The following is a 22,758-nucleotide window of genomic DNA, read 5'->3' as shown; positions in this document are numbered from 1 at the left end:
GAATAAAGATTAATCTAGAATGGAGTATGCACGTTTAATCTAAGAACATGTAAAAGAAGATTATGCTAAAATGTATGCATATTATGCTTAATGAGATTAAACTAGAAAATGAATATCTTATGAAAGTAATGAGCTCAAATGAATGCACAATCCAACAGCAATTCGATGCAAATTCTCATTCAACCTCTCAAAATGAAGAGATGAAGGTCTCTTAAATAGACTTTCCTAGAATCCATCAACGGTCAGGATTGAAGATGAAGTTTAGTCATAAAGGAAGATTCCCAAATTAAAGGGAGTTAACTAACTCAGATCTGAGTGTAAGAGTCAGTCAACTCATATAGACTTTAGTGTAAAAGCAAGTGATCTGGGTCACTTCTAATTTGATCAGCAGTGAACTAAGAATTTCTTTTTTTGAATTGAAGAGAGATTTTGGTGAGATATTTAATTTAATAAAATGAGATATGCTCTCATAATTACCTTTTCTATTTAATTAAATAATTCTATTTAATTAATTAGAGGGACTTTTCTTATTTAATTAAATAACTTCATTTAATTAATTAGGAATGACTTCCCATTTAATTAAATAACTTTTTAAAATTAATTAGACGTAAGTTCTCCATTTAATTAAATAATTTTGTTTAATTAATTAAAATAGGCATATTTATTAAATTAAATAGATTTAATTCCATAGTACATTAGCCTTAGGATATAATTTAATTTAATTAAAGTATAAATACTTAATAATTAAATTAAATATTAATCAATAGGTTTAATGTGAATAATATGAGTAAATACTATAAGAATTAAATAATAAGCATGATGAATGCAGATTAGGGTTTTCTGCATCTGATAATTAAGTCAAGTAGCGAGTAGCAGAATAAGAATTTGCCTAGTGAAATAGGACTTAGGATTGATCAGAAATAGACCAGAATTGGTATCATGGCAATGAGCCAATTTTGGGGAATTACAGAACCTTTTATTGCACTAACAACTTCTTTTATTCGAGCAACATATTGAACAATATTTTCACCTTCTTCCATTCTCATGTTATCAAACCTACATCTCAGGCTCTCTAACTTGGCTCTTTGAACATTTTTGTCTCCTCCATAGATGGTGTCTAGGGCATCCCACATCTTCTTTGCACATTTAAGGTCTTTGACATCATCAAACTTAGAATAGCTTAGGGCAAAGGCAATCTCCAACATTGCCTGATTATGTTCTTTCTTTTTCTTCAAATCTTGAGTAGTTAGAGCTCCTGTTGGGTCACCATGTTCTACTAAAATGCAAGATTGTGCATAATCTCCAAGTCCTCCAAGGTGTAGCTTCATCAAAATTTTTCATGCATAGAAGTTATCTTGTTGAGCTTGGGTACTTTTCTTTTTGACATCCCAATCTTTATGCTTTTAGTATCTTGAAGCTAATCCTCTTAAGCAACTGTACTCTAATACCAATTGCTAGAATTCTTTTTAGAATAACTAAGGAGGGTGGGGGGGTGAGTTAGTTATTCAAGGTTCAGATGTACAATATAAAACTTTTCACAATTAGGTGAACCCTTAAAACTTTCTCAACCATGCATTCATTCATTGTGTGTTAACCTAAACTAATATGTTACTGTAACATTAACATGCAGAAGTATAAAACATAAAACATAGCACATCCATCTTGAAAAAATGATTTAATGTGGAAACCCAATTTGGGAAAAACCACCAGTAACATACTACTCCTTTTTCACTCTTTTGAAGTGATGCCTAGTTAAAGGTTACAACACACACTATTAAATGTGACCCAGTTAAGGGATTTCAATGAACCTGATAAAAGTAAGTCTTGTTAGAGGAATTTAGGCCATTCACTTGGAATGCCACCTTGTTAAAGGATTTTCCAATGACTGTTAAGTCAACCTTTCTCCATATGGTTTACCCTAATTTGTTACAATTTTTAGAAAGTAACAGTATAGCTTTGATCTGATACAACTTACAACCTTACTTACAGATTACAGATCACTATTCTATCCTCATCTCTACTTGGCTTCCAATCTTTGTAGCTTTGACAACTTGTTCACCCTTCAAGCATTTATCCTCTTTAAGTCTTCTTTCTTAGTTCACCATTGCAAACTTCTTCTCTTGGGTCACTTGATGAAGCAAACCCTCTTCCTTCTCCTTGTCAGATTTTTGCTTCCAAAACTCTCTAGCCTTAATCCAACATTGCTTCATGACCAAACATCCCTACATATAGGAAATTATAACTCTTGTCCCACTCAATATCCATCTCAAAAATTAGAATTTTTGATGGATTAGGTAAGATACAATTTATGTACCCCTATCATGTCTTCTCTAAAAACTTCTCCTAGAATCCATTTGAATTGACCTTCAAAATGGTTTACATGAGATTTTTTGCTTCCAACTCATCAATCTTATCTTTCTCCTAATTCATAAGTTCCAAGAAAATAAAATTTCAACTTTTATTTGGTGAATCTTCAATCTTTTTCATAATGTAGCAGCTATGCATTATGAATTTACTAATGCTCAGCACATACTATGTTACTTGACATCTACTGTAAAATCACTCAATATCAATTAGATTTTATTAATTCTCAACATCAATTGAAAATCACTCAGCATCAACTAACTTTGTCGACACCCATTAGCTTGCTTGACATCCACTAGAAATTGCTTTCACTTGGTTCCAACTAACTTTTTTTTTACTCGGCTTGCACTAACTTTGCCCAATCTTTTATCTTCTAAACTTTCTAAGTGTAGCCAATCATTTTACAACCTTAAAGTAGATCATCAATACATTATGTTATCACTATTTTAACTAATTCTTATACTTCAATACATAATCATAACTCAACCTTTCCTCTAGGTACTTTTGTTATATGTTATTGATCAAATCCTCCTCATTAATCAACTAAGTGATAGTGCTTGAAACATATAAGCAATTGTCTTACCAACATGTAACATTTTTGACATTAGTGACAAAACAATGATTGAAAATACTTCTTCAATAGTTCTCTTACTCAAATCATATTTTCAATGATATATCAACAAATACTAGTATGGAGATGCCTTCTCTTTGGAGGAATATGATATTATCCAAATGTCTGCTACTAGAGCCAAGATGGTGATTGCTAACATTATTTCTAAAAAAACTAGAAAGGTGACTTGAAAAAATATGAGCACGGACTTAGTCAAGCTTGGGATCATGAGGGAGAAAATTAATTTGAAATTTGGTGAAGTGAAGCCATGAAAAGTGGATCTCCAGGCCATCATTAACCCTACAATGATCATTCTAAGTGACAATAGAAGAGAGGGGGACATGGACCTACTAAATAATGCTAGAAATAGCCTACTTGACAACTTCAGATCCATAAAATGACTCTTCCACTAGGCCATATTTTTGAAAGAGAGTATGGGGGATGTAGGAGGGAGAAATAAAGGGAAAAATCTAGTTTAAAATGACACTTCATCCATGGGATCCTTAATTGATTTGGAAAATTTCTATAGGCTTGATGCCCAGATACTAGATTTGGATAAAAAAGTACATAACATTGAAGGCACCCTCCAATATATTATGGACCAGAGCTATAATATTCTCAAGGCATCCAGTGAATATTGTTAGGATTTAACCACAGACACAAATAACAATTTCATGTAAATACAAACAATACCATAAAATAAACAAGACACCAATATTTAATGTGGTTCACCCAATCCCTAGGCTATGTCTACCAAATAGCAAGTCCAATATTATTATGATCTAGTGATTACAACCTGATTACAATCTGTAATCCCTTATAGCTCATGACCACAACAAGAACCAATTTTCACATCACACCTTATGAAATAGTCCCTAACCCTAAGCCCTTTTACACAAGTATTTTTATTGCTTCAGGGATAAAATTAGTTACAACATGTCGACCATAACAATAGCCAATTGGAAAATACTAGCCACTGGTAAATAGTAGCCCCAATTTTTTTTGCCCTAAACCCCAAAGAATTTATGAAGTATGTATAATACTTCCTTGATCAGTCACCACAAACTAAAAAATACATGAAAATTATCATCACTAAGTTGGAAGGTAGTCTAGGGGAGAAATCCATCATTGTAGTTAATTAGGATCAAGGTGGTGCTATAGACAACAAGGAAGAGACCGAGAGGATGACTAGGGCCATCACAAGGAAAATGAATGTTGGGGCCCTTTCAAATATTAGTCAGCTAAAAGAGGTTACTAAAAAAATGGACTAGATAGAGTTGCAAGTGGTCAAGATGAAGAAGAAGATGGGATTATTTTCTTTTGTTCTTGTGTTTTTTTGGTTTGGTGCTATCTTTTTGTTTACTTTCTTTTTGTTAGTTTCACTATCCTTTTGTAGTTGGCTTTGTTTGTTTGGTAGCTCTATCAGTCTTTGGTTTGATGTTTCTCTAGGCATAATGTTATATCATTAGATATTTCGTAAAAAGTGTTTAAAGGTCCCTTCAAAATCACTTTTCCTAATAAAAAACATGTCTAATATTAAAACATTTTTTGCATCTAAGCGTAAGACCTTCATAATCTAAAGGCTAGATCCAAGAGCCAATAGGACTATAGAGTTTAATCTCCATTAGAATTCCTTTAGAAACATCTATATCAACAAGAATTAGTGCATAGGTAGAATTTAATTTATCTAAGGAATCCAAATCCACCATTGAGAAATTCCCCAAAGCCTCTCCAACTTCCTCAAGTATAAAATTGTGCCAAAGTTGAAGAGGGAGATTAGGAAAATGTACTTAGATACATATTTTGCAAACATATTTATTGGAAGGCTTAAAATACTCATACCAAGGATTAACCATAAAAGAGAAATGATCTTCCCATGTGAAGAAATGATCACATAGAATGGTTCTCTTATCCTCGACATTGTAGAATCTAGCAATGAAAAAGCCTTTTACTATGGGAAAGATCTGGATAGAATTTGTAAGACATGGATCCCAATGCTTAGATATCCAAGTATGGAGCCCATTGAGAGAGGGCCAAAAGTACTTAAATTGACAAATAAACATGTCTACTTCAAGGGCCCTAGTTTATTGCCCAGTCTCTAAAATTGTATCTTTATCAAAGTTGATTTAAATAGGCCTATATGTAGGAAAGGGTTTAGTAATTGTTGGCTTAGAGAAAACCCCAAAACCCCCACCATAACTCATAGATTTAGAATAAGAGGTCCCATTGAAATCCATAATACCCCCATACTAGACTACATTGAAGAAGAGGACCCCTTGACAAAACCACCAAAATTTTACCATGCACAAGAACATTGACACCCTTACCACTAACATCCTTCAATCCTAAAGAAACTTCATATCATGCCACAAATTCCTACAAAATTGCCTCATCACTTGTAGAATGAGAAAGTGAAGACATTTACTTTTCCTAGCACCCCTTATCATAGAAAGAGCATTAGTTAAAAGACTCACACCACCAACATCCATAAGATCCTTGACACCTATAGAAGCACTCACAAAACCATCTAAGATAGACCTGTCAAACATAATAGATGAATTTGCATTAACTGCAAGACTAGGGACATCAAAAAAGGCCAAAACCATCTAGGGAGTAAAAGAAGCCAACACAATATAGGGAAGCGTACACCCTGGTAGGAGATTTCAAAATCATTTGCTTCTATTTCTACTTTCTCTTAATTTTTTTTTTACTATGAGAACTAGATTGTCTCATACTTCCATTGATACCTGATTGAAAAGATCATTGATTAGAAAGATTGTTATAAGGAGATTGTTATGTGCTTCAATAATTTTTTTTCCACTAATGTCAAACCTACTATTTGCTTGTAAGATAATTTCTTATATGTTTCAAGTACTATCACTTAGTTGATTGATGAGGAGGATTTGATCAACAAGATGTAACAAAAGTACCTAGGGGAAAGGTTGAGTTATGATTATATAATAAAGTACAAAGATCAATTAAGATAGTGAGAACATAATGTATTGATGATCTACTTGAGGTTACAAAATGGTTGGCTACACTTGAAAGTTAGGAAGAATAAGTTAAACAAAGTTCATCTGCCAAGCTTGACCAAGTGCATAGTAGGTGCCAAGAAAAGTTAGTTCAAGCCGAGCAAAAAGTTAGTTGGAGTTGAGTGAAAGAAAATTCTAGTGGATGCCAAGCAAGATAGTAGATGCCAAGTAAAATTTTTGTTGATGCCAAGTGCTAGTAAAATCCAGTTGATGCCGAGTGATGCAATATGTGCTAAGCATCAAAAGATTGATAATGCCAAGCTACTACATTATGACAAAGATTGGAGATTCACCAAATAAAAGTTGACTATTTTCTTGGAACTTGTGAATCAAGAGGAAGATAAGATTGATGAGCTGGTGGCATAGAATCTTATGTAAACCATTTTGGAGAAAAATTCAAATGGATTCTAAGAGAAGTTTCTAGAGTGGATAAAATATTAGGTAGATAGATTGTATCCTACCTAATCCATTCAAAACCCTAATTTAGATGATGGATGATAATTGGGAAAATGTTCTAATTTCTTATATATAGGAATGCTTGGTCATGAAGAAAAAGAGTTAGAGAGTTTGGTGTGAGAACCTAAGAAGGAGAAAGAGAAAGGGGTTTTGCTTCATCAAATGACCCAAGAGAAGAGTTTGCAATGACATACTAAGAAAGAAGGCTTAAGAAGATGAATGCTTGAAGGGTGAACAAGCTGTTAGAGCTATAAAGAATGGAGGCCAAGAAGAATTGAGGACCAAAGAGAGATCTATAATCTGCAAGTGAAGTTGTAAGTTGTATCAGATCAAAGATCTATGTTACTCTCTAACAATTGTATCAATCTAGGGTAAATCCTTTGGAGTAAGGTTGACTTAACAGTCATTGGAAAATCCTTTAATAGGGTGGCATTCCAAGTGAATGGCCTAAAGTACTCTAACAAGGCTCACTTTTAACAAAGTGATTGAAATCCCTTAACTGGATCACATTTAACAGTGTGTATTGTAACCTTTAATAGGGTTGGCCTTTTATAGGGCATCACTTTAGAAGAGTGAAAAAGGAGTAGCATATTACTAGTGGTATTTTTCCAAATTGGGTTTCCACGTTAACTAATTGTGTCAAATGTGCTGATGAATGTGTTGTGTTTCATGCTTTATATTTATGCAAATTGATTTGACAATAACATATAAGTTTTAGTTGATACACAATGAATGCATGCATGGCTTCACTGAATTGTGAGAAAAGTTTTATTTGTACATTTGGACCTTGAATAACTAATTCACCCCTCCTCTCAATTATTTTAAAATAATTCCAACAATTTATATTAGAGCCATCTACTTAAGAGGACTAGTTTTAAGGTACTAGAAGCACAAAGATCAAGATGTCAAAAAGAGATGTACCCATGCTCAACATAGATAACTTTCCTGCATGGAAAATTTTGATGAAGCTACACCTTGGAGGAATTGGAGAACATGCACAATCTTCCATTATAGTGGAACATGTTGATCCAGTAGGAACCCTAACTACTAAAGATATGAAAAAAAAGAAAGAACACAATCAAATGATGTTGGAGATTACCTCTACCCTAAGCTATGCCAAATTTGATGATATCAAAGGTCTTGATAGTACAAAGAAAATAATGGATACCCTAGCCACCATGTATGGAGGAGACAAAAATGTTAAAAGAGCCAAGTTAGAGAGTCTCATGGGTAAGTTTGATGAAATGAGAATGGAAGAAGGTGAGAATATTGCTCAATATGTTGCTAGGATAAAATAAGTTTTTAGTGCAATAAAAGGTGCTACTGGTCAAATAGATGATGATACTATGATAAGTAAAGTCTTGAGGACACTACTACCTATTTATGCTATTAGAGTTTTTACAATCTAAGAGTTAAGATGTATACCAGGAAGTAATCTAACCCTTGAAGATTTGGTAGGTAGAGTCACTAATTTTGAGCTATCTAATTTTGACAATTACAAACCAGAGAGTCTTGAATTAACTTTCAAAGCTAATTTGTTATTGAAGGATTTTGAGGAGGTAAAGCAAAAGAAGAAGAAAAAAAAGATAAAATATGCATCCAGTAATAGCAACATAGATGAGGAAGACATTGAACAATTGGAAGTACTACTAGCAAGAAGATTTCACAGAGGAAAAGAAAAGTTCAAAGGTAAGTTACCCATCATTTGTTTCGATTGCAATGAAGTTGGTCATATTGCTACAAGATGTACACAAAAGAAAAACTACAAAGAAGGAAACAAGCACATAAGTAGAAAAGAAGATGATGACAGAGACTATAGAGGCAAATGCAAGAAGTAATGCTACATTGTTGATGAACATGATTCTAATGAACATGATGATGAAGTGGTATATATTACAATGAAGGAGGAATTTGATGAGGATGAGGCAACTACACTTGTGACTTGTGTGAACCAAAATGATAAATGGATCATTAACAATGGATGCTCTAATCCCATGACTGGAGACAAAAGTAAGTTTGTTACCTTAACTTGTTATGATGGAGATAGTGTAAGGTTTGGAAATGATTCACCGTGTTTGATAAAAGGAAAAGGGTCTATCAAACTTACAGACTTGATTTTATGTGACAATACTCACTATGTTGTAGAACTAAATTATAACTTGTTAAGTGTGTCACAATTGAATAAGTTAGGATGCAAAGTTGAGCTTGAAAATAAAACTGCCAAGATATATGACACAAATGGAAACTTGATTGGAAAAGGTGATCAAACTAGAAGTAATCTATTCTATCTAGATATAGAAGATGCTACTTGTCTTATTGCAAAATTTAATGATGTATGGCTTTGACACAAGAGATTATGTCATGTCAATTTTGATAATTTGGTTAGCATCAGTAACATGAAAAGAGTTAGAGGTTTGCCTAAGTTGAAGAAACTTGATAATATAGTATGAAAACAATGTCAGCTAGGCAAAATGACAAAGTCAAGCTTTAAGAGTAAAGCTAATACCTCTAAAGAAATACTAGAAATTGTTCATACTAATTTGTGTGGATCTATTGAAGTAAAAATCTATAGAGGAGATAAGTACATAATCCTATTTGTTGATGATTACTCTAGGATGATGACAGTCATGTTTCTAAAGCAAAAAATTGATGCTTTTCAAATGTTTAAGTGGTACTTGGCAAGAGTTGAAAAAGAAATAGGTAAAAGTCTAAAATTCTTGAGATTAGACAGAGGAGGAGAATTCACTTCAAATGAGTTTGAGATATTCTATAATGATAGAGGAATCAAAAGATAGGAATCTACACCCAAGACCCCTCCATAAAATTGAATTGCTGAAAGAATAAATAGGACTATAATGGACTATGCTAGAAAATTCATGATGGAGAAGAATGTTGCTCTAAAATACTGGAGAGAAGCTGTAAGTACTACTTTATATAACTTGAACATTGTGCAAGTCAAGAAAGGTACTTATTCAACACCTTTTGAACTATGGTATGGATATCCACCTAATGTGAAATACTTTAAGGTATTTGGAAGCAAATGTTATATTCTTTAAGATGTTAGGAATGGAAAGCTTGATGCAAAATGTAAAGAAGGAATATTCCTTGGTTACTCCACAAGAAGTAAAGCTTACAAGTGTTTAAATACTAATAGTAACAAAATTGTGGAAAGTGCAAATGTGATTTTTGACAAAATTATAGAAGTACATGAGGTTGAACCTATGAAAGAATTAGAAGAATACAAATCATTTGTATACTTCGATGAAGGAATGCCTACTAAAGAAGATGCTACAAATCAAGCTGCAAATCAACAACAAGTCTCAATAATTGTTAGGTCACAACCTATGAATGCCGAGTCACATTCAAGAACCAAGTTACATTCAGATGCTGAGTTATAGAATGAAGAAAATCCACATTCTAATTCTGAGATCAATATACATGAAAGAGATGCTGAAATACCTAATAGAGATGTACATAGTGACAGTGAAGCTGAGAGACAAAATGTAGTTACAAGAACTAAGCCAAGATTGTCCAAATATGTCAAAAGACATCATCCTATAGATCAAATCATTGGAGACAAAGATGCAAGGCCAATGACAAGAAATATATTGAGAAGTGAATCATGTTTGTTAAGCATGAAGAACCTAAGTCTTAAAAGATGTATTGGAAGATGATGAATAGTACAAGGCTATGGAAGAAGAAATTCAGCAGATAGAGAAGAACAAAACATGGAGTCTAGTTCCTAGACTAGAAGACAAGAATGTGATTGGCACCAAATGGGTATTCAAAAAAAGCTATATGAGAATGGTGAAGTGACAAGGAACAAAACAAGACTAGTATGCAAAGGATATGCATAGGAAGAAGGAATTGACTATGGTGAGATATTTTCCCCTATTGCAAGAATGGAAGGAGTGAGAATTTTGCTTGCTTATTCTGCATAAAAAGGTTTTAATGTTTATTAGATGAATGTTAAATCTGCATTTCTAAATGACATACTAGAAGAGAGAGTCTACATAGAACAACCATAAGTATTTGTTGATAAAAATAATAAGAACATGGTATGTATATTGCACAAAACATTATATGGATTGAAACAAGCACCAAGAGCATGGTATGAGAGACTTCATACTTATCTTGTGAAGATTGGATTTGAAAGGACTAATGATAACAACAATTTGTACATGAAGAAAAATAAGGACAAAATTATACTATTATATGAAATATTTTTTGATGATAACATATTTGGAGGACAAATAGATTCAATTTTTCTCATTGGTTGCAAGTAGATCACATAGGGAATCCAAATAGATTCAATTATATCTTTAAAGCTTTGAGATCTATCTATATGTTGGTTAAAAAATGGTTTACATAGTTGTTTGTGCCATTACAAACAACTAGATCAATTTTGTGTTACTTGGAACTTGATAATACTAATGCTCGACACTAATTGAAATTTTTTCTGGCTCAACACCTAAACATGCTTGGCATCTATTATTCACTTGGCACATATACTCACTTGACACTTGTTTGTTTGCTCGACATCTGATTATGACTCGACACTTATTGAAGTTTTGGCTTAGCACATATTGAAACTTGGCACTTGTATATATTATACTTGGCATATGTTGCTAGCTCAGTATGAACTTAGCAAATAGCTTAAGTGTGTTGATACTCAATTTTCAAAACCAATATGAGATCAACAATCTCTCCCTGTGACATGAGTGTCAAAAATGCTTAACCATGCATGATGAGTTAATCTCCCTTAAGTATAATACAAATATAGTTTGACATATATACAAAACTTTAAAACTATTCAAAATTTTGTAAAGGACTATATACCTCAAAACTTTGTGTCTCCTCCTGAGTTGATGTGCCTTTTTTTGTATCCAAAATTTTACTCCTTTTACTCCTTTGAGTGGATTTGCCTTATGCTAATACTCTTTATCTGATATGGTCTGATATACCCTATTTTTGATTTTCTACATTGTACTCCCCTTTGTTTGCTCTATTTTTTTGGATCCCCCTTTCATTTTGACTCCCCCTTTCACATGTCTCCCCTTGCAGATTAAGTCTCCTTCTGGCCTTTTGATTTATCTCCCCCTTTTTTTTATAATTTCTCCCCCTTTTTGACACTTATATCAAAGGGTCTATACACTGACTGAGTATTTTTCCAAGAAGGTCTTGTTTACTTCCATCACAATTCTCAAAGCAACATCCCAATTTTTTATTGCAACTTCTAGGGATTTGATTTGTATTGCTGTCTCTACTGCAAGGTGAACTAAACCATCTAGTGTTGAAAGATTAGGATCTTTCTTCAATACATTTTCTACATAGTCTAGCTCCTTTTGGAGAATCTCCATCTGAGGGGTTAGGGCGGCTTGTATTTGAACTAATTTGGCTCTAGTATTAGCCTCCTCTACTGTAATACAACTAGTTTCTTCTCTATGTGAAGTGTTGTATGAAAGTGCTTCTCACTTTGAGCTAGATCTTTTGGCAATCGTATTCTTGATACTTCCAAATTTCTTTCCAATCTCATTATTCTTTGGGTAGTTTCTTGTGTGAAGATTGAAGGATCACACAATTTTGTGTACATTGAGAATATATTCTCAAGTACTGTCTTCACCTTCTCAATTTTCTTTGCCAGATCTACCTGTGATAGTGCTATTTCATTGGATATCCTTTCATTTACCTTTTCTTGAAATTTCTTTTCTAACATTCCATGAGTTTAACATTGGCATCTTGGTCCTCATTTGTCACTTGTTCAACAATATTTGACAATTGTTCTAATATGTTCTTTGCTTCATCAGGTGGCTGCAAGTTGAAGGCATCTAAGAAGATGTCCTTAATCTCATGTATTGCTTGCTTTTGTTTATACTCATTTTTGAGTATCTCTCACTTCTTCTTCCTTTCCAATGCCTCTTGCATGATGTTTATCTATTCAATTGTAATATTTTTATAGTCATATTTTTGAATGACTATTTCTTCATCTAAAGTAGGGTCTCCATAGTGAAGTACCCTTACAACTTTTGTGGAGCTCAAGCCCGGTGCTAAGATTTGGAGTGGCATAACATCAGTGCTCAACTTCTGAGGCATTCTTGTAGGAGTCCTAGTAGTTGGTAGATTTACCAAAGTTTGAATTGCTTCTTGCTCCTTTTCCTTTGGAATCTCCTTCTCCTTTGATTTTTCTTTATCAATAATAATTATTTGTGGTGGTGCACCTTGTACTTGTGCAATAGGAATAGAAGTATCCATCTATCCTATTTGTTCCCTTGTTGGCTTCTTGGTAGTTATAACAAATTTAAAAATGGAATCAACCTTAGCTGATGAATCTTTTGAAGCTTTATCTTGAGGTTGTCTACTTGTAGTTGTATGGATGGTAGGGAATGTTTCTCATGTGGCCACCTTGTCCCTAGTTAGGTTAGCTACTACTTTTTGCAACTCATCTACACTGACCAATACTGGGTGGTCACACAATTTTTCTTGTAAAGTTGATTGGTCAAGGATCTTCTTTAGATCCTCTGTAGTGAGTGGGTTGATGTTTTGAACTATGCTGTCAAGAACATCCTTCACTTTGATTGTTTTTGTAGGTGTGTTCTTGTCATGTGGAGGGCTTAGTGGTGGCAATTGTGTGTCTTGCACACTCTGATCTATTTTTTGCTCTTCAATAGTTGCCATATTATCTTCTTTTTGTGTTCCCTCCTCCATTGTGTCATCTGCCTTTTCCTTCTCACCTTCTCCTTCCTTATCATTGTTTTCCCCTTCTCCATTATTTCTTCCCTTAAATGGATCTTCTTCTCCTTCCATAATAGTGGTTAGGCCATATATTAACTTCCACATTTGAGTGGACTTCTTGACAACATCTTCAATCTTATTTTGAAGAATGCCGAAGGCTGTATATTTAGGTGCAAATTTGCTACCATGCTTTTTATTTGCCTTTGTTATTTGGCCTTTAGACATTTCTGGCATCACTTATGACAATGTAGACTCCCTTATTTCCTTTTCCATGTTTAGGAAATAATGCCATTTATTCTCAACAATGGAATATAAATCCTTAGGCATAGTAGAGTCAAATTCAAGTGGGGTATTCTTGAATTTCGCAATCATGGCTTGCACTGAATCCTCAATTTTATTCTATTCTTCTCTATTTAATTTATTAAAATAATTTTTTTTCAAGCGAATGAAGTCTATATTATCCCTAATATTTTCACAAATGTTATCAATATTGGACTTGGGTGCATGACTTACTTCTCTGAACTAGCTATTGCCATCTAATTTGGTCCTTTCTTCATTAGATTTAGGTGATGCAACATATTTCATCCTTGTCCTCTTTTGCATTGGACTTGGTTGATCAGTAGCCTTCTTCTTCTCTTTTGTTTTCCTTTTTCCCTTTTGGGTGGTAGCCCTTGTAGTTTCTCTTGTGGTTGGTGCAGTAGGCTTGGCAGGGCTTGGCTTTGCAACATTTTTGCCCTTGGGCTGAGTTGTAGGCTATTTGTAAGCTTTTCTCTTCTTAGGTTCTGGTTTTGTTTGTGCTTCCTTAGCTTTTTCTTCCTCAGCACCTTCTTCTTCTTCAACATCTTCTCCCATGCCTTGTGTCAAGGAAAATCCCTCTCGAAACTTAGCTTTAAGATTCTTAACCAATTTATCCTTTTACTTTAGAGTTGAGGTAGTTTTCAACTCCATTTCCACCTTAGACTTCACAACATAATAAGTGCCAAAAGGTTTTGCACTTTTATCAATTTCTTCTACAAGCAATGTTGTGATTGCTACTGATGCCTCATCAATGTTTATCTCATATCCTAATGGCCTTAGCCATCTAACTCTTGGTACTACTCCTTGGATATAAGTATAATCAATATGAAGTAAGAAATAGATATCATTGATGTAATACTTTACTAGGGAGACTAGAATCCTTAGTCTTTGTTTCATGGACTTCTTAAAGTCCTCAAAATAGCTTATGATGGTTTCAAAATTAGCTCCCATTTCTTCTATGTACTCATTGATCTATACAACTATGGACCTATTGGTCTTCCACCCTATCTTACCAAAAGAAGGAAATTCATTCTAAACATAGAAAAAGATACATATCAAAATTGATCCAAACTTACACTGAGCACTTTTGGATCTCCTTATTGCTCCCAAATTCTCCATAATTTTCTACAATTGTAGTTTTTCTAGATCATATGTATGATCCTTCTTAACAATTTTGTATCCCACATCAACTGCAATGCATGACACACTGTTCAATTAGCTTGACTAGTAGAATTTGTGAGATATGACCGTCACTAAAAATTCTAGAAGTGGATATTTTTTGTGTGTCAATGGTCATGGCCCTTTTGTTCCATTTTGCCCCAGTGTTCTTCTCAATGGCTTCTTTTGAGTTACTTCTCAGGGTTTTTGGCCATTCTAGGGTTGGATATCCTATCACCCTATGTATGATTCTCTTTGACAAATTGATGTGTCCTCTTTCTAACCATAAACATCCACTATGGATTTTTCTCAAAACTATTCTAATCTACTCTATTTTGAAGATTGTAGAAAAATCTAGGGCACATGTTAGTCCCTTTCTCTCAATAATATTAAATTCTTCTTTCAATACCTTGTTCTCACATAGTTTGTCATAGGCCTAATGAATCTCCACGTCACCAATTACTCCAACCTTACAATTATAGCATTTTATAACATGTACCATTATGAATTTTGGTGGAATAATGGATAGCATGCTAGTAGGTTCATTCTTGTGTGCAACTTCAAGAATTGGCCTAAAATTTGGTTGCTTGACCTCATTACTAACCAACTAAACTTTAAAGGGTTCATTGTCCTTAGGATTCCTTGAGCTAGAGGCCATTTTTTCAAGCTAGGGTTTCAAAATATAAAATTACATAACTACATAGGTTGGCTCATGAGAAATACCTTTTAAATTGATGAATTGATGCTTGATTTTTGTTGGAATTTGTGCAAAATCTTCAATCTCTAGTCATCAATCACTTCTATGCTCTATTCACTCTTGTTCTATGTTTGTAATGATGAGAAATGATTGAAAAATTGACCTTATACCCTTCAATACATAACATTTAATGTTTAGTGCATATACAATTGTACACTCGACTCCTTATACAATTTTTGTTTCACTTGGCTTACATTATTTTTCCTATCACTTGATAGTTATTAGAATTGCCTTTACTCAGTAGCAACTAACATTGATTTTGCTAGGCAACAATTACTTACTCGACTCCAACTAGCTTTGGTTGGCAGCATAGTGCATACTGACATTCACTCGGCATCTAAAGTGAAATTTTCACACTCGATAGTAATGTCAAAACTTTGAAGATTTAACCTTTCATCTTTATTCATGTTGATCTATCCTTTTTCATACTAACTTATCTAGGGACTGATGTGTGATAAAGCATTTAAATATCAGTCCTGCATACCTTTTTTGCTTAGTTTGATGAAGTGCAATCACTTGACCTTTTAGGTGAAGTGATCCCTACATTTGATGTGCTACATCTGTCTTTCTTATTTCATGTCTTATTCATCTCTCCTTTGATGTGCTCAACATCTACCTTGCCTTTTCCCTTGTTGGACTCTTAGTTTGGTGCCTTTGTCCTTGTTGGGTAGTGCTTGCTAATATGACTAGTCCTCGAACAACTAAAGCATAGGAAATTTATTGTCTTGTATTGTAATCCCAATTATAGGAATTTTCATGGCTTCTTCTCTTGTTTGATGACCATGTGGTCTTAGATCTACATTCAAAGGCTTTTTATTCAAAATTTTGACAACTGTAGCAACATCCTTCAAATCTTGGTGCATGCATGGTCCTTGTTTTGCATTCATGTGCTAGATGACCTTGTTTGTAGTACTTATAACAATGGATCATGTTTCTTGATTTGTCATTTTGACTAGCATTCTTTCTCCTGCAAACATTAGCTATATGTCCTTGCTTTCCATAATGATGACAAGTAGGTTTAGAGTTCTTACCTTTGTCATTCCTTTGTTCAACAGTCTTGGATGACTCTCCTTCTTTAGTGCTTGTATAGCCCAATCTTGATGTATCTTTGCTAGATCTAGGGGATTTTAGTAATTGTTCAAAGTAATTGATGGCTTCATTTGGCTTGTTGAAACTTTCTACAAAATCCTCTCTTTTTAGATCATTCTCTAGCTACTCATTTTGCAACTTCAATGTAGTTATCTCAATGTCCTTAACATTCAATTCATGATGAGCATTCATTATTTGATTTAGGGTATCCAACTACATGTTTTAGACCCTAGACAACTTTTTTGATTTTTTTTCCAATCTGTTTGACAAGATTCTTTTATCTTCTTTAGTCATGGCCTTGTCTTCTATAGCTTTCTTCTTTTTTTTAGTCACTTCACATAGTAGTATACCTTGTGATTCTTGCTCCAACTTGAGATTTCTGATCTCTTTAGCTTGTGCTCTATTCTTGTCCATGAGATATACAATTGCTGCATCAAATTCATAAGAGTTACCATCTACAAATAACTTTGTGGTGTCAATCTCCTTGTATTGAGTGTCATTTTCTGCTATGGCAATCTCTTTCCTTCTCTTTAGCGAACTCCTCAAGGAATCTCTAGCTTCATCCAGTTGTTGCAGTAAGAGATGTATCTCAATCCCCTAATTCTCAATGGTCTTTCCCAACTTGTAAACATCCATCTCAAGATCTTTTCTCCAAACTATAAGGCTTCTCCAAATGAGAACTTAGATTTGATACTAATTGTTGGAAAAAATGAGAAATGTATACTTTTGAGACAGTGGGGTGAATCAAAAGTATTAAAATCTAACCAATAAAACTTTCAACTTTAAAATATTGCATAAATAAACATATAGAAATAACATGTAAAGAAAAAGAACCCACATAAACACTTGACACCAGATATGGTTACCTAGAAACTATCCAATGAGAAGGTAAAATTGGGGTGGGGATGACACCCACAACTCTTCACTACTGCAGCAATAAAGTTCACCTATTAAGGTTACATATTTTGATCATTCTTATGATCTACCCTATGAAAGGCTTGCCCTGTTAAAGGCTTACAAAGGATTGTTAGATCCTACTCTATTAAAGGATTTTAACACCTTGTTAGAAGTGTGCCTAGCTAAAGGACTTTAGAACACTCACTTGGAATGTCACCCTATTAAAGGCTTTATACAATGGCTATTAAACCAACCTAAGTTCATATTATTTCATTCTACTATAACAATTGTTAGATAGTATAATAGAATGTTTGATTTGATACACTTATAATATGATATTTCTGATTTTAGATCCTAATTTAACTCATCTTGATCCTCTCTAATCTGATATGAAAATGCTGTAACCTTGATCCTCTATTCTGCTAATTGATTCTAAAATACTTTCCTTCTTCTAAGTCACCTTCAACTTGATCAATTAACCCCTTTCACTTCCTTCAGATCTTTTCTAGCATCACCTCCTTGTATGCATTCTCTCTTACACTCTATAAATTATGGGGCTTTGTCTCCCTTTAAAAAGACTTTGATGGCTTAGGGTTAGGTATGAATCTACAATTGAGATTCATTCAACTTTCCCACTCAATTCCTTCCATTTTTCTCATTGGTTGCACATAGATTGCATAGGGAATCCAAATAGATTCGATATTATCTTCAAAGCTTTGAGATCTGTCTATATGTTGGCTCAAAAATGGTTTGCATAGTTGTTTGTACCATTAGAAACAACTAGATCAATTCTTTGTTACTCAACACTTGATAATTATGATGCTCAACACTAACTGAAATTCTATCTAGCTTAGCATTTGAACATGCTCAACATCTATTGTTCACTCAACACATATACTCACTTAGCATTTGTCTATTTGCTTGGCATTTGAGTGACTTGGCACTTATTGAATTTCTGGCTTGGCACATATTGAAACTTGGCACTCGTATATATTATACTCAGCATATGTTGCTAGCTCGGTATGAACTTAGCAAATAGCTTAAGTGTGTTGACACTCAATTGTCAAAACCAATATGAGATCAACAATTGGAAGTACAAATTAGTCACAAGAAAGGTGATGGAAAAATTGAAGAACCTAAAAAAGCCTATATCTGCATATATTAAAGATGCCAAGTGTTTATTATATGTCTTTGGCATTATTTTCAAAGAGGGAGAAAGTACATTAAAATGATCAAGTGTAAGAGGAACAATAGAGAAAGTACATCATCAAAAGATTAAGAAAGAAAGAGGGAGAAATAGTAGAAACTAATCAAAGGATTAGAGAGGGAGAAAGCAATCAAAGAAAGGATCAGAAAAAAGAGAGAAAGATTGATCAGAGAATTAAAAGGATCATTATCAGAGGGATATATTTTACTGATCAATTTAGTATGAAAGAGAGGCATAAGAAGGAACTTAGAGGGAGTTATATTTTATAACCTAATTAGAAGATGGAAGTTGCTAATAGAGGGAGAAATTTCAATACAAGTTTTCTTTTTGGCATTGTCTTGCTATTTTAACCTAGATAGTTTGATTGAACAAGATGTTCATCATTTGATTGACTTGGTTCATCAATTTGGTTTGCCATCAATGCCAAAGAGGGAGATTATTGATATCTGATTGAAAAGATCATTGATTAGAAAGATTGTTATAAGGGAAATTTTTATGTGTTTCAATCATTTTTTTGTCACTGATGTGAAACCTTCTATTTTCTGGTAAGAGAATTTCATATATGTTTCAAGTACTATCACTTAGTTGATTGATGAGGAGGATTTGATCAACAAGATGTAACAAAAGTACCTAGAGGAAAGGTTGAGTTATGATTATGTAATAAAGTACAAGGATCAGTTAAGACAGTAATAACATAATGTATTGATGATCTACTTGAGGTTACAAAATGGCTGGCTACACTTAGAAAGTTTAGAAGAATAAGTTAAATAAAGTTCATCTGCCAAGCTTGACCAAGTGGATAGTAGGTGCCAAAAAAAGTTTATTCAAGCCAAGCAAAAAGTTAGTTGGAGCCAAGTGAAATCAAATTCTAGTAGATGCCGAGAAAGATAGTAGATACCGAGTAAACTTTTAGTTGATGCCAAGCACCAATAAAATCCATTTGATGCTGAGTGATTTTACACACGATGTTGAGTGACACAATATGTGCTAAGCATCAAAAGATTGATAATGCTAAGCTGCTGCATTATGACAAAGATAAAATGTTTACCAAAAAAAGCTGACAAGTTTGTTTTTAGGGAATTATCGAATCAATAGAAAGATAAGATTGATGAGTTGGTGGAACAGAATCTTATGTAAACAATTTTGGAGGCAAATTGAAATGGATTCTAAGAGAAGTTTCTAGAGAAGATAAAATTTGGGGTAGATACATTATATCCTACCTAATCCATCCAAAACCCTAATTTAGAAAATGGATGATGAGTAGGAAAATGTTCTAATTTCTTATATATAGGAATGTCTAGTCATTAAGCAAAATAGTTAGAAAGTTTGGTGTGAGAACTTGAGAAGGAGAAAGAGAAAGGAGTTTTGCTTCATCAAGTGACCCAAGAGAAGAGTTTGCAATGAGGTACTAAGCAAGAAGGCTTAAGAAGATGAATGCTTGAAGGGTGAACAAGCTATCAAAGTTGCAAAGAATGGAAGCCAAGCATAATTGAGGATTGGATAGAGATCTATAATCTGCAAGTGAAGTTGTAAGTTGTATCAGATCAAAGTTCTATTATTACTCTCTAATAATTGTATCAATCTAGGGTAAATCCTTTGGAGTAATGTTGACTTATCAGTCATTGGAAAATCCTTTAATAGAGTGGCATTGCAAGTGAATGGCCTAAAGTCCTCTAATAGGGCTCACTTTTAACAGGTTGATTGAAATCCCTTAACTTGGTCACATTTAATAGTGTGTATTGTAACCTTTAATAGGGTTGGCCTTTCACAAGGCATCACTTCAAAAGAGAGAAAAAGGAGTAGCATGTTACTATTGGTTTTTCCTAAATTGGGTTTCCATATTAAATCATTGTGTCAAATGTGATGATGAATGTGTTGTGTTTCATACTTTATTTCTGCAAATTGATTTTATAGTACAATATAAGTTTTAGTTGATACACAATGAATGCATGCATGGGTATGAATGTTTTATGGGTTCACTGAATTGTAAGAAATGTTTTAATTGTACATCTAGACCTTGAATAACTAATTCACCCCCTCCTCTCAGTTATTCTAAAAGAATTCCAACAACTTTCACTGAAGTGGATACTAAATGCACCATCCTAAATCATAAGTACTTAATTAGTACATAATTTTAGAATTATCTAGCAACCACCTTAGTCTATGTTTTATAGAAGGGATCTCATATGTCACTTAATAGACTCTAAATTGAAATATGGATTGTTTAACACTTTAATCTTGTTTAAAACTAAGGAAAGCCCTTATTTTTGGTTGCATCTTCTATTTTTCTTGCAATCCAATAATTAATTTTTATCAACTAGCCCCTATAATACTATTATGGGCTTTGCATGCTATATTAACCTTAGAGCTAGTAGTACTTTAGAATATCACATCCTTTGATTTAGTAAGACCCATGGTCTTGATTTGGCCTTGGTTGAGTGGAATATAATATTCAAATAATACATTCCTAGGAACATAATGTTTCAAAATTATTTTCCTTGAGGTTTGATCTCAAATTCAAATTGAGGCCATATCTTGGTGTTTTAATAGGGGACTAGGATTTATAATTGAAATTCTTGAGTTTTAAACTCTTAGATGTTGTGAGGGGTATATGAAAACCCTATGTTTCATCACTTTTTAAACCAAGATATAGACTATCAAGGATTGACTATTTTCAAGTACAAGAGTTCAAGTTTAAGGTTTCAAAAGAAAGCATTCAAGGTCCACCAAGAAATTAATGTTGGAAATGAGAATGAAGTAACTGAGAGGGGGAGGGGGTGAATCAGTTACTACAAAAACATTTCACAGTCCCTTAGATGTCTAAAATTTTGATCTATTTTACAGATTACTGAAACTTGATATTGTAGCAAATAATAACAATCATTAAGAACTGATATCAAAACAATTTAGCAAACTCAAACACTAGAGACACCAGATTTAACGTGGAAACCCAATATGGGAAAAACCACCAATGTAACTAGTTACTATTTTTCACTCTTCTGAAGTGAGCCTTGTTAGGAGCTAACCCTATTAAAGGTTACAAAACACACTGTTAGGTGTGACCCTGTTAGAGGATTTAATCACCCTGTTAGGAGTGGCCTTGCTAGAGGTCTTCAGAATAATTCAACTGAACTGTCACCTTGTTAGAGGATTTATAGAATGGCTGTTAAACCAACTCTATTAAGAGATTTTGAGTTCACTGTTACAATGGTTAGAAAGCAACAATGAAGTGATCTGATACAATATGCAACTTATCTTTGCTGATTACAAATCTCTGTTATTCTTGACCGAATCCTTACTGATCAAATACAACTTTTCAGCTCCTTCAACGCATCTGATCCTTCATCAGACTTTTCTCAACATTCGCCTTTTCATTTTACACTATAATGCACCTTCATAACTTTTTCACACACTTTTACAACTTGAATAACTCTCTATATATATATATTTCAGATTATCAAGTCGGCTCAAATAACTTGGAAAATAATTATTACAACAATCGACTGAATTGCAAGATTTAACAAATCCCTTTACTGGCCGACCTAGCACGGTAAACTCTGTTAAAATATAATTCCTATGTTAACTGACTGAGCCCAGTTAATACAGAGAATTTCATGAAATCCTTCAGTCGTCGAGTGAACTCGGTAAGCACTGAGTTCCCTGTGATGACCGAGTGAGCTCGGTGAAACCGAATCCACTTTGATGACCGAGTGTGCTCGATGAAAAATGAATTCTCCATCTTTCTTTCGATGACCGAGTGAGCTCGGTGAAAACTGACTTCTCCATATTTCCTTCAATGACCGAGTGAGCTCGGTGAAAACTGACTTCTCCATATTTCCTTCGATTACCGAGTGAGCTCGGTGAAAACTAACTTTTCCATCTTTCCTTCGATGACCGAGTGAGCTCAGTTATTACTATCTGTTTTATTTTCTTCGATGACTCAGTTATCACTGTCTATTTTATTTTCTTCGATGATCGAGTGAGCTCGGTTATCATTATCTGAACTCAGTTAACTGAGATTAAAGACTAATATGACAATTTGTGTGACATCAAGGACAACACTATCCAACAATCTCCCTCTTTGGCATTGATGGAAACATAACATGTCATAATAGAATGAAATTTTGAAAACAAGATAACAGACTTCTCCCTCTTTCAC

This window comes from Cupressus sempervirens, chromosome 11 (genome assembly GCF_028749045.1).
Source record: "Cupressus sempervirens isolate cs-2001-9-10 chromosome 11, ASM2874904v1, whole genome shotgun sequence".
Taxonomy (NCBI): Eukaryota; Viridiplantae; Streptophyta; class Pinopsida; order Cupressales; family Cupressaceae; genus Cupressus; species Cupressus sempervirens.
The sequence above is the reverse complement of the archived record's forward strand: the minus strand, read 5'-3'. Positions refer to the sequence as shown.